Source organism: Ranitomeya imitator, chromosome 2 (assembly GCF_032444005.1).
Source record: "Ranitomeya imitator isolate aRanImi1 chromosome 2, aRanImi1.pri, whole genome shotgun sequence".
In the NCBI taxonomy this organism is placed as follows: domain Eukaryota; kingdom Metazoa; phylum Chordata; class Amphibia; order Anura; family Dendrobatidae; genus Ranitomeya; species Ranitomeya imitator.
Window position 1 is genome coordinate 282,829,650 of NC_091283.1, and position 14,018 is coordinate 282,843,667.

Consider the following 14,018-nt stretch of genomic DNA (forward strand, 5'->3'; position numbering starts at 1 on the left):
CTCTATGTGGAGTGCGGCTCTGCGGGTGGAGGTCGGTGCTGGAGGCTCCATTATTCTCTATGTGGAGTGTGGCTCTGCGGGTGGAGGTCGGTGCTGGAGGCTCCATTATTCTCTATGTGGAGTGCGGCTCTGCGGGTGGAGGTCGGTGCTGGAGGCTCCATTATTCTCTATGTGGAGTGCGGCTCTGCGGGTGGAGGTCGGTGCTGGAGGCTCCATTATTCTCTATGTGGAGTGTGGCTCTGCGGGTGGAGGTCGGTGCTGGAGGCTCCATTATTCTCTATGTGGAGTGCGGCTCTGCGGGTGGAGGTCGGTGCTGAGGCTCCATTATTCTCTATGTGGAGTGTGGCTCTGCGGGTGGAGGTCGGTGCTGGAGGCTCCATTATTCTCTATGTGGAGTGTGGCTCTGCGGGTGGAGGTCGGTGCTGGAGGCTCCATTATTCTCTATGTGGAGTGCGGCTCTGCGGGTGGAGGTCGGTGCTGGAGGCTCCATTATTCTCTATGTGGAGTGCGGCTCTGCGGGTGGAGGTCGGTGCTGAGGCTCCATTATTCTCTATGTGGAGTGCGGCTCTGCGGGTGGAGGTCGGTGCTGAGGCTCCATTATTCTCTATGTGGAGTGCGGCTCTGCGGGTGGAGGTCGGTGCTGGAGGCTCCATTATTCTCTATGTGGAGTGCGGCTCTGCGGGTGGAGGGATGTGGAGATTCCCCATTACTGGGGGCATCTAGTGGGTTTGGATCAGGGAGAACCTTCTGAGTGGCCCCATACCCAGGTAACCCTGATTACACTATGGTGGCGCCCCCTTCACTCGGGTGACACCATAGACTTGTATGGGGGTGAGTGAGGCGAGTCTCGCTGACAATCCCAGATCCTCGCTGCCCATAGAGTAACACGGGGCCGAGTTCTGTGTGAGGTTTACCCCATACCCCTCGGCCGTGTTATACAGTAATGTGACTCCGCCTAGTAGTGGATGTAGGAGAACCTCAGCAGATGACCGCGCTGTTACTGAAAATAATCTCTATACAAAGACCTGCACTGATATTACCGCCACATAGTGACCATATAGTGATAGATCTCAGCCCTGCAGAACATACAGATTACAGCACAGTTACAGATGGTGACTTAAGGTACCTTCACACTAAACAACTTCACAACGATATCGCTAGCGATCCGTGACGTTGCAGCGTCCTGGCTAGCGATATCGTTGTGTTTGACACGCAGCAGCGATCAGGCCCCTGCTGGGAGATCGTTGGTCGCTGCAGAATGTCCAGAACTTTATTTTGTCGCTGGACTCCCTGCAGACATCGCTGAATCGGCGTGTGTGACGCCGATTCAGCGATGTCTTCACTGGTAACCAGGGTAAACATCGGGTTACTAAGCGCAGGGCCGCGCTTAGTAACCCGATGTTTACCCTGGTTACCAGCGTAAAAGTAAAAAAAACAAACACTACATACTTACCTTCAGCTGTCTGTCCCCGGCGCTCTGCTTCCTGCACTGGCTGTGAGCGCCGGTCAGCCGGAAAGCAGAGCGGTGACATCACCGCTCTGCTTTCCGGCCGCTGTGCTCAGAGTCAGTGCAGAGAAGCACAGCGCCGAGGACAGACAGCTGAAGGTTAGTATGTAGTGTTTGTTTTTTTTACTTTTACGATGGTAACCAGGGTAAACATCGGGTTACTAAGCGCGGCCCTGCGCTTAGTAACCCGATGTTTACCCTGGTTACCGGGGACCTCGGGATCGTTGGTCGCTGGAGAGCTGTCTGTGTGACAGCTCTCCAGCGACCAAACAGCGACGCTGCAGCGATCGACATCGTTGTCGGTATCGCTGCAGCATCGCTGTGTGTATAGGTACCTTTACAGCTGACGTCTTTTCCAACTGAACTGCAAAAATTGCGAGGATGAGACAAGCTGATAAAAAAAGGCTTTACTTATTCCAGAATGGTATAAAATTACATGGCACCCAAATAACGCAGAAACGCGTTTCGCACACAAACTGTGTTCTTTGTCAAAGTTGCAACGTATACAACTGACCGGCAATGTATACATTGGCAAATAAAGCACACCCGCCAGAAAGTCATGTGATCTAAAACTGTCGAGAAAATTTTAAATTTGCAAAATTACAGTCAACCTCAAACAAGAATTAGTTTGCTCTCACAATCAGAAAATTCACCCCTTAAATTGCCATCATCACTACAATTTTGTTTAATACGGGAAAACTCACCCACTGGTATTGATCTTACTTTATGCTTGGGGTGACACCTGGATGCATGCAATATAGTATTTCCAGATAAGGGTTTAGAATATGTAAAAGTGGTAATTTTGTTGACCGAACCCACCAATTGGAGATCTAAAAAAGAGAGAGATGATTTGTGAGAAACTGATGTAAAGGACAAACCAAAAGGATTACTGTTAATATAGTGCACAAATTCAGGTATTGGGGACATATCGTCCCTCCAAATGAATAGGAGGTCGTCGATAAACCTCCCGTACCAAAAAAGATAGGAAATGACCGCGCTGTTGCGGAAAATAATCTCTATACAAAGACCTGCACTGGTATTACCGCCATATGGTGACATATAGATCTCAGACCTGCAGAACATATAGGAGATTACAGCACAGTTATAGATGGTGAGTTACAGCTGACTGACGTCTTTTCCATCTGGCCCAGACCAACGCGAGAACTTCTTCAGCCAGGACTCATCTACAGAGATTACACCAGACACATTTCACTTCTCACATTTCCAGCCTCGTCCCCATCTATTCCCAACCCAAAGAACCTCCTAATCCTTCCAATACCCCAGTACTGAGCTGCTGCTGCCGTATGTGTCCCTATTACTGCGCCTACTATGTGGTACTCTGTGCCCTTTAGATCAGGCCTGGGCAAAATGCAGCCCACATCTGGCCCTCTGGTTGTCCCAGTCCGGCCCCCTGACTGAGACAGCCGTGGGCTGGAAATCAGAGGTCCACGGGCCGCACGGTGCCTGCCCGCTTGCTGTCTCCATGTGTGGCCACTTCCTCCACCAATCAGCGTGTGAGCGGAGGCAGGGAGAGAAGTAGAGCACCAGGGAGCAGGAGAGTATGTGGTGGTTTTTTTCTCGTGTATGGGTTGTTTGGGTGTGCATGGGGACGCTATGGGGGTGTAACATGGCGCTGCACACATTGGGGCGACATGGCGCTGCACACATTGGGGCAACATGGCGCTGCACACATTGGGGCGACATGGCGCTGCACACATTGGGGCGACATGGCGCTGCACACATTGGGGCGACTTGGCGCTGCACACATTGGGGCGACTTGGCGCTGCACACATTGGGGCGACTTGGCGCTGCACACATTGGGGCGACTTGGCGCTGCACACATTGGGGCGACTTGGCGCTGCACACATTGGGGCGACTTGGCGCTGCACACATTGGGGCGACTTGGCGCTGCACACATTGGGGCGACTTGGCGCTGCAAAGATGGAGGGGAAATGGCGCTGCACACATGGGGGGGTGACATGCGGCACATGGGGAGGCTATGGGGGCGACATGCAGTGTATATAGGGAGGCTGGGTGGGGGCTCATGCCATATCTAGGGAGGCTGGGTGGGGGCTCATGCCGTATATAGGGAGGCTGTGCGGGGCTCATGCCGCATATGGGGGAGGCGGTGTGGGGCTCATGCCGCATATGGGGGAGGCTGTGCTGGGCTCATGCTGCATATGGGGGAGGCTGTGCGGGGCTCATGCTGCATATGGGGGAGGCGGTGCGGGGCTCATGCCGCATACGGGGGAGTCTGTTGGGGGCTCATGCTGCATATGGGAGAGGCTGTTGGGGGGCTCATACGATATATAAGGGGATGTCAGCATTCTTAATTCTGCTCAATATTAAGTTATACAATGAATATTGATAAAATTATCAATAATACAATAATTATAATATATCAATATTAATATTGAGCAGAATTAATTTCGGCCTATTGATTCGGCCCTTCACAATGGTCACATTCTCTCATGTGCGCCCTCCCCCATCCCCCATCCCCCCCCCCCCCCGGAAATTAATTGCCCACCCCTGCTCTAGATGGTAAACAAACCTTAGACTATAGTAATGCCCTCTTCTCGTGTAGAAAGCAATAATGTTCCCTGTGTGCCCCTCTGACACTCACAATAACCAGAGTGCCCCTATAACAATAAGTGCCCACTTAACATCTAATAATGTCCCGAGTCTCCCCCCTGTTGAGCTCCCCTCTCCACAGTATGATGCTCTCTTAGGCTGATTTCACATTTGCGTCTGTGCGTGCAGTGATTCATCTGCATAGATCAGCATGCGTACATATATTTAACATGGTGTACGCAAGGACATGCGTTCGCATGCTTTTGAGTATGCATGCGTAGTTTCGCGGTGTGCAGCAGGGTGTGGCGACCGCAACATGTTGCATTTTTGGAGGCGACAAATATTGCGCAATCATCCGCATATGGTTCTCTCCTGGTGCTGCCATCTGTCTCTGGTGCTGCTATCTCTCCTGGTGCTGCCGCTGGCGTCTCTCCTGATGCTGCCATCTGTCCTGGTGCTGGCGTCTCTCCTGGTGCTGCTGTCTCTGGTGCTGGCGTCTGTCCTGGTGCTGCAGTCCTGGTGAGGACAACAGTGGCTATGCAAGTATAGAACCTTTGAAAATGTCTGTCTCAATTTTTTTTTCTGTTCCTTTAGACTGCTTGTCTCCTGGTGCTGCCATCTGTCCTGGTGCTGCTGTCTCTGGTGCTGGCGTCTGTCCTGGTGCTGCCATCTGTCCTTTTCCTGTGCTGACTGCTGTGCTGTTGGACTACTGGCTGTAATGTAAGTAATGGTGTCCATTTTTTGGGAGGGAGGGCTACATTGTGTTTGGCTCTTAACAAGTTTAAATTTTCTTTTCTTTTTTTTCTGTAGTGTTTCACTTGACTGCTGCCTGCTCTTCAACCATGTCCTCAAGTGAAGAGGTGACGGCTTCCCAGGGTGGACATGACACCGATTATATAATCACATTGCTATACTGATATGTATGTGTTTACTGGCAATACTATATCTGTGTTACATCATGTAATTTCTTTACGTGCATCTTCTACTGATGAAGAGCAGGAGCAGTCGAGAGGAAAAGAATCTTCACAGGGTCGTCGGGCTCATGTGTCTCAGGACGAGCGACGTGGTGTAAGTATTCTTTTCATCAGAGTTGTAATTGATTTTTGATTCATTTTTACTTAAGATTATTTTGTTTTATTGGATCTATAGGTTCCACAACGGGAAGAAGCCAAATAGGACATTGAAAATGAGCAACTAATTCACCTTGTGCAAGAGCGAGTGCCGTTATGGGACACCCGTGATCGTCAGCACTCCGACATTGCTGTGATTCGACAATTCTGGGAAGAAGTGGCCGGCATTCATCCCTTCTGTTCTTTCACCCCTTCTCTCCTGCTAGTTCTGCTTTCAGCCGAGCAGGAGAGAAGGGATGAATGCCGGCTTCAGCACCACACACAGGGGACAGCGCTTACTGTAGCGCTGTCTCTCTTGCGGCGGTCCGTGTGGTCCTCTTGCGGCACACGGCTACCGCACGTGTGCCACACTGATGGGCCACGTGAGCACACGGACACATATTTCTGGTACTGATTTTTCATAATAGCCTACCAGAAATTATTTTGGTAAGTATTGCAATGTGGTGTGATTCGCCAGTGAAACTGTAAATGTAGGTGCATTGTTTTACAATTAATTTTTTCTATTCGCCACGACAGCACCCACTAGAGAGAGGGATCCGCCCCTAGGAACAGGAAACCTACAGAGAGATAAAAGGGGCGGCCCCCCCTCGCTCCTCAGTTGGTTTCCTGTTCCTAAGTGGGAAACCCTCAGAGAGAATCTCTGCAGTTCAAGAAGAGGAAAGCTCGCCTGGAACGCAGCCTGTACGTCTCTGCTGAGCGACAGGGGCCCCAGAGCGAGTGTCAGAGACGGGGGAATGTTCCTGCTGGCTCCCCCCTCATCTGGATGCATCAGCAGGATGCCGGGGTCACAACAATCTCCCTGCTGGGAGAAGGTTGTTTTGCACACCGCTTAATGAAAGACGCCCCATCGGCATATTGGTATGAAGCGCTTACCCTCTGGCCGATTTTTCAGTGTGGAGCAGCATGGAAAGCTGCGGTAGCTGGCGCCTCTCTTCCTCAGTAGCGTGGAGGGAAGACGCGCGAGCGCACACGCAGGCGCTGTATGTTCGGCGTCCCGGAAACTTCCGGGTGTGCGGGGTCAGTCGAGCGTTCCGGTATGGACGCCACGGCGTTCAATAGCGGTGGAGCGGTGACCTGATTAAAGTTATTCAGGTAAAAAAAAAAAAAAAATGGGGGCGTGTATCCTCTGTTATACTACTCTATATAAGGCTGAAGACACATGGCACTATGCGCATCATGTCGTCTCAGGAGGATATCGAGCGCCCACTGGAGGTTGTAGTCCTGCCTAGTGGTGATGCAAGGAAGAAAGGCAGTGGACACTCGAAAATGAGTGATTCCACTGATAAATCAGTGAAAAAATCGTCCCGTTCTACACCCCAGGCCGATCAGACAACTCTGCAGCCGGTATATATTTTTATTTCCGGATGAGTGTGTATATAGCTTCTTAGTGCTTACAGTAGTCTCCTCTACTTGTGTCTTTTTATAGGCTAAATGGATGACAAAATCTAAACATAAGCAGTGTAAAATATGTAATGAGCCTCTACCTGACTCTTATATAAAGAAGTTATGTCAAAATTGCATAGATAACACTCTGCAGCAGGAGAGTTCGGTCAGAATGAATGACATACGTCTCATGATCCGAGAAGAGCTTCAGTCCTTGGGAGGTAGTCCGGCAGTGAATATTGAAAGGAGAACTAGGAGAACTCTTTCTCCTATAGCCGGCACATCAGCTGAAAGTGGAGAGGTTGACTCAGACATCTCTCAGAAATTGGATTATTCGGAGGAGGAGGATTATGTCTGTTTTCCCACAGACAATGTGAATAAAGGTACCGTCACACTTAACGATATCGTTAACGATATCGTTGCTTTTTGTGACGTAGCAACGATATCGTTAAGGAAATCGTTGTGTGACAGCGACCAATGATCAGGCCCCTGCTGGGAGATCGTTGGTCGCTGAAGAAAGTCCAGAACTTTATTTCGTCGCTGGATCTCCCGCTGACATCGCTGGATCGGCGTGTGTGACACCGATCCAGCGATGTCTTCACTGGTAACCAGGGTAAACATCGGATAACTAAGCGCAGGGCCGCGCTTAGTAACCCGATATTTACCCTGGTTACCAGCGTAAAAGTAAAAAAAAACAAACACTTCATACTTACCTACCGCTGTCTGTCCCCGGCGCTCTCCTCCTGCACTGGCTGTGAGCACAGCGGCCGGAAAGCAGAGCGGTGACGCCACCGCTCTGCTTTCCGGCCGCTGTGCACACAGTCAGTGCAGAGAAGCACAGCGCCGGAGGACAGAGCGGTAGGTAAGTATGAAGTGTTTGTTTTTTTTTTGTACTTTTACGCTGGTAACCAGGGTAAACATCGGGTTACTAAGCGCGGCCCTGCGCTTAGTAACCCGATGTTTAACCTGGTTACCGGGGACCTCGGGATCGTTGGTCGCTGGAGAGCTGTCTGTGTGACAGCTCTCCAGCGACCAAACAGCGACGCTGCAGCGATCGACATCGTTGTCGGTATCGCTGCAGCGTCGCTTAGTGTGAAGGTACCTTAAAGATCCTCAGACACCGCAGGACATTATGTTCGCAGGTTTATCGCAGCGAAAGGGCCAGGTATTCCCTGTGAATCAAGCCATTAAAGACCTTGTTAAAAAAGAGTGGGGTAAAGGACAGAAGGGCTTTGTGCCAGTATCATGTAAGAGGCGGTACCCCTTTGATGATGAGGACTTGGCAGTTTGATCTAAAATTCCTAAAGTGGATGCGGCTGTAGCATCAACTTCTCGCCGATCCTCTTTACCTGTAGAGGATTCGGGCTCCTTGCCTGACCCCATGGATAGAAAATCAGACGCTCTCCTTAAAAAATCATGGGAAGCTTGTGTCACTGCATTTAAGCTGGCGATCTCAGCCACGTCCACTAGTAGATCTATGCTGGTCTGGCTGGAGCAGTTGGACCAAAATATCAAGAGCGGTGTATCCAGGGAGAAACTACGTGCCTCTATTCCTTTGATTAAGGGGGCTGCAGCCTTCATATCTGATGCCTCTATAGACTCGCTCCGCCTGGCAGCTAGAACAGCCAGCCTCACTAATACGGCGCGGCGCGCTTTATGGTTAAAGAATTGGAAGGGAGATGCCCAGTCCAGGGCTAAGTTGTGTACTATACCCTGCCAGGGTGAGTACCTCTTTGGAACTGTCTTAGATGAAATTCTCACTAAGGCGGGTGAAAGGAAGAAGGGGTTCCCTAATCCCTTTATTCCTTCTTACAGAAGGGCGTTCAGGAAGCCACCATTCGAAAGGAAGGGAGGCTTCAGAGACCGATGGAATAATAAAGATTTCAAACAAAAAGGAAATTTGTTTAATAAACGCCCCTTCAAGCCAGCAGATAAATTCCGTTGATTATATTTCACCGGTGGGAGGAAGACTAAAACAATTTAGTAAACAGTGGAAAGAAATAACGGTTAATCCATGGGCTATTGATTTAATATCTTCAGGCCTCACATTAGACTTTATTAGAACACCTCCGGATTCCTTCCTCCTTACCACCTTAAGATCCAGGCCTCAGCAAGAGGCACTTGAAACCGAAGTTAAATCCCTCTTACTCAAACAAGTCCTAGTAGAGGTTCCATCTTCCCAGATAGGGAGGGGATTTTACTCTCCCTTGTTTCTGATTAGTAAGCCTGATGGCTCTTTCAGAACTATAATTAATTTGAGAAAACTGAACTCCTTTATAAAACCCAGAACATTTAAAATGGAATCCATTCGTTCGGCTATAAAAAATCTATTTCCAAACTGTTACATGGTAGTACTGGATCTTAAGGATGCTTATTACCATATTCCTATACACCGGTTACACCAGCAATTTCTTCGGGTAGCAGTTTGTATAGAGGGGCAAATTTGTCATCTACAATACAGGGCAATGCCCTTCGGTTTATCTATGGCCCCAAGGGTTTTTACTAAATTATTATTGGAAGTAATGTCCTTTTTACGTGTAAAGGATACTTTGGTCATTCCGTATTTGGATGACCTATTGATTGTAGGTAAGAACCCCCTACAGTGTGAGCAGAGGTTACAGGAGGTAGTGTTATCCTTACAATCCCTGGGCTGGCTGGTTAATTGGGAAAAATCCAGACTCCAGCCTGTAACGTGTCAGAAATTCCTTGGGCTCCTTCTGGATTCGGTTGACAAGATTTGTAAACTTCCTGAGGATAAGAAAACTTCCATATTCGATAAAGTGTCCTTAGCAATCAAAAAGCGTAGTATGTCATTAAGAACTGTCATGTCATTACTAGGTTCTCTAACTTCGTGCATTCCTGCGGTCCAGTGGGCACAGTTCCATACTAGGCATCTACAAAAGTTTGTATTGGAAGAGGACATTAAAAATAGAGGGTGTCTGGATAAAACAGTGGTTCTAACATCGGAAGTAATACACTCCCTTATGTGGTGGTTGGATCGGGAAAATCTTTCGAGAGGGGTTCTATGGGTAATCTCCCCTTCTAGTATAGTAACCACAGATGCTAGTCCTGAAGGCTGGGGGGCACATTTTCAGGATCAGTGGATCCAGGGTCTTTGGTCCAATTCAGAGCTTAATAGTTCCTCAAATGTCAGAGTTGAGGGCTATATATTATTCCCTACTTCACTTTCTTCCTCAGCTCAGCGGCTCTCATACAAGAGTATTCTCAGACAACACCACTGCGGTGGCTTATCTGAACCATCAAGGAGGTACGCGGTCAGACAAACTCAGGGAGGTGGCATCAGACATCATGGAGTTGGCCGAAGGTCATCTGCTATCCTTGTCAGCGGTGCAGATCAGAGGCACAGACAACTTTTGTGCCGATTTCCTCAGCCGTCACACTCTTCATCAAGGGGAATGGATGCTGAACAGGAAGATTTTCAAATTAATAACAGCTCGATGGGGTGTTCCTCAAATAGACTTGTTTTCCACAAGAGCCAACCGTCAAGTCAAGGTGTTTGCCTCTCTATGCAGGGAGGACAAGCCGGACATACTCGATGCCCTCCAGGTTCCATGGACATTCGACCTGGCTTATGCTTTCCCCCCATGGAATCTATTGCCTATTGTAATAAGAAAGATAAGGGAGGAAGGCACAAGAGTTCTGTTAATAGCCCCATTCTGGCCCAAAAGGCCATGGTTCTCATGGCTGAGAGCGATGTCAGTTTCAGACCCATGGATTCTGCCTCAGTCCAGGGACCTGCTCTCTCAGGGACCATTCCTCCATCCTCAGGCAAAGGGCATGAACTTAACTGCCTGGAGTTTGAGAGGCGGTTACTAAGTCTGAGGGGGTTTTCTAGTGGATTAATCGATACTCTTATGAAGAGTAGAAAACCTTCAACTACCAGGATTTATGTTAGAATTTGGAGAAAATTTATTCAATTCCATACTGCACAACTTTCTTCTGAAGTTCCTATATTTCCAGTGTTAGAATTTCTGCAAAGGGGTCTGGAATTAGGACTCTCCGTAAGCACTCTGAAGGTTCAGGTTTCAGCTTTAGGAGCTCTTTTTAATTATGATGTTGCGGGTAATAGGTGGATATCCCGGTTTATATCTGCTTGTGAGCGATCAAGGCCAATTAGCATACCACAGGTTCCTCAGTGGGATCTATCTATAGTCCTGGATGCGTTGACACAGCCGCCTTTTGAGCCTCTCCATACAGCTTCACTAAAAAATATTTCTTTGAAAACTGTATTAGTGGCATTGGTTTCTGCTAGAAGAGTGAGCGATCTCCATGCATTATCTATAGATCCTCCCTTTTTATCGGTAACATCAGATAGGATAATTTTGAAAACAGACCCTTGTTATCTCCCTAAGGTAGCCACTACTTTTCATAGATCTCAGGAGATCTTGTTACCTACCTTTTATGAGAACCACTCAACTCCAGAAGAAGTAAGACTTCGTACCCTAGATGTTAAAAGGACTGTCCTGACTTATTTAGACAGAACTAGGGACTGGAGGAAGAGTAGGGCTCTCTTTGTGTCTTTCCAGGGTAGAACCAAGGGTACCAGAGTGATAAAGAACACCATTATCTCGCTGGATCAGAGAGGCCATAATCTTGGCGTATAAAGTGGGAGGAAGAGATCCTCCAATGCATGTAGGAGCACACTCTACAAGAGCCTTGTCGACTTCCTGGGCAGAAAGGGCGAATGTGCCAATAGACCTTATCTGTAAGGCTGCAACTTGGTCTTCACCTAATACCTTCTATAAGCATTATAGATTAGACCTATCTTCTGCTTCTGATCTAATCTTTGGGGTATCGGTCCTTGACTCAGTAAACCCACCCAGTCTATAGTCTCTGTAAATCTCTCTAGTGGGTGCTGTCGTGGCGAATAGAAAATACCGGATTACTCACCGGTAATGCTCTTTTATAGAGCCCACAACAGTACCCGTTCACATCCCTCCCTTTTCTTTATATAGTTGCACGTGGTGCTTTTTTGGTGAGGTGTAAATATTAGAAAGATGTAGTATAAGGTTGTAAATATGTATATGTATATATATATATATGTATATACCTGAACCTATTAACTAAAACCTGGCGGCGGTTCCTCCTATTCTCTGTAAAACAACTGAGGAGCGAGGGGGGGCCGCCCCTTTTATCTCTCTGTAGGTTTCCTGTTCCTAGGGGCGGATCCCCTCTCTAGTGGGTGCTGTCGTGGGCTCTATAAAAGAGCATTACCGGTGAGTAATCCGGTATTTTCCTTTTTTTTTTTTTCTTCTTCACAGTGAAGAGAATAAGAGTGCGTTGACGCTCGATGAAGGATCGCTTCAACAAGTACATGAGACAGGAGAACCAGGTTAAAAGTGTGTATGCAAAGGAAAAAAGGGAAGGGGAAAAAAATCAGCTCACCAGTTTGAACCAGAAGTCCTTGTGTGCAAGTTTGCTCAGGAACAAAAGTCTTGATTGACTCAGAATGAAATTCACGCAAGGAGGTGCCTGGATCAGAGGCGTTGTCCACAACAGGAAAAAAAAAGAGGAAGTAAATCTCCAGCGTGAAACTTGGATAAAATTTCAATTTATTTAGACAAATCCATTAAAATCCTTGTTTCATAGTGGTACAGCAAATGATGGGGTGCATGATACGACCAACATGCTTCGACCTGTTAAGGTCTTAATCATGGTTAAAAGTGGTGCTGCTCAAAGGATACTCGGAAAATACAAATACCATCGGAACCTTGCTTTTCTGATGCCTGCGCTTGCTACCCGAACGTGAGTATCTTTTGGGTTGTCTTGCTATTATTTAACCTCTTTTTGGTGTTTTACTAATGTTTTTCTTTTTTTTTCACCACAGAACCTGGTGCAGCATTACACAACCTGGATCGTCCTCTGTTGAAGTGAACCCTCATTGACCAGCCAACGAACAAGCACAATCCAAATAATCCACCAGCAATGTAGTGACCTGTCAGGCCTCACAGGCTGAGGAACAAGCAGCCGCCGTTCCATCAGATTTTCATCTCTCCCAGCCCTCTGCCGCTGCTTTTGTTGGGTCTTCTCATCTGTGGAAGGGGCCTGTGAGAGGTTACTCATGCCCGAGTTTATGCACTTAAGCTCGGTCTTCCAGGATGGGATTAAGGTGCTTGGTGATAGACTGAAGAGTGGGTTCACCCATGTGAACACACTTATACAGGATGTCAACAAATGCCTTGACCGCCTGGAAGCTGACCTTGAAAGACCGGCGCAACATTTTTTTTTTACTTCAAGAGCGGGAAGTGTCGGAAAACCTTATGCCTCAATTCCTGATCAACGTCATGCAAGCCTGCCATGCTACTTAGGCCGGCTTCACACTTGCGAGTTTTACGGACGTAAGAGCGCAGAAACTACGTCTGTAAAACTCGCAAAAAATACGGCACAATTATTCTCTATGCCCCTGCTCCTATCTGCTGTATTTTACTGATCAGTATTATACGGCTTTCTACGGCCGTACAAAATCGCAGCATGCTGCGTTTGTCACCGTACTGCGCAAGAAATACGCCAATGAAAGTCTATGGAAGCGTGAAAAATACGGATTACACACGGACAAGCAGTGTGACTTGCGAGAAATACGCAGCGCTGTTAGAGAGAAAAGCCGGTAATTCAGTGCGCTGTACAGTAAAATCACACTGACAGCTTACAGTAGAATAGGTAGAATAAATGTGTACACATAGAATAGGTATATATATATGTCAGTGAGACACATATATGTATATATATTAATATTTATTCCAGCGCTATACAGCTTGAAAGCCGGTAATTCAATTACCGGCATTTTCTTTCTCCTTCCTAAAACCCGACATGATTTGAGACATGGTTTACATACAGTAAACCATGTCTTCTCTCCATTTTTTTTTTGCAGATTCCACAACACTAATGTCAGTAGTGTGTATCTGCAAAATTTGGCCGTTCTAGCTCTTAAAATAAAGGGTTAAATGGTGGAAAAAATTGGCGTGGGCTCCCGCGCAATTTTCTCCGCCAGAGTAGTAAAGCCAGTGACTGAGGGCAGATATTAATAGCCTGGAGAGGGTCCATGGTTATTGGCCCCCCCCTGGCTAAAAATATCTGCCCCCAGCCACCCCAGAAAAGGCACATCTGGAAGATGCGCCTATTCTGGCACTTGGCCACTTTCTTCCCATTCCCGTGTAGCGGTGGGATATGGGGTAATGAAGGGTTAATGCCACCTTGCTATTGTAAGGTGACATTAAGCCTAATTAATAATGGAGAGGCGTCAATTATGACACCTATCCATTATTAATCCAATTGAATGAAAGGGTTAAATAAAACACAAACACATTATTTAAAATTATTTTAATGAAATAAAAACAATGGTTGTTGGAGTATTTTATTCTACGCCCAATCCAGTCACTGAAGACCCTCGTTCTGTGAAAGAAAAAACA

At 47.5% G+C, this 14,018-nt stretch overlaps 1 protein-coding gene across 4 annotated transcripts in view; it reads left to right on the top strand.

Annotated features, from left to right (window-relative positions):
• The window catches only part of LOC138663170 (oocyte zinc finger protein XlCOF8.4-like), a 44,178-nt gene that overhangs the window by 14,809 nt on the left and 15,351 nt on the right, over positions 1 to 14,018 (top strand). Inside the window, exons 1-2 of one of the 4 annotated variants that reach the window (XM_069749317.1) lie at positions 4,633 to 4,798; positions 4,889 to 4,938. The exons of the other annotated variants lie outside the window; for them this stretch is intronic. The gene's annotated coding sequence lies outside the window, so the exon portion shown is untranslated. Of the gene's footprint in view, positions 1 to 4,632; positions 4,799 to 4,888; positions 4,939 to 14,018 lie in introns of those variants that run through there. 4 annotated transcript variants of the gene reach the window in all.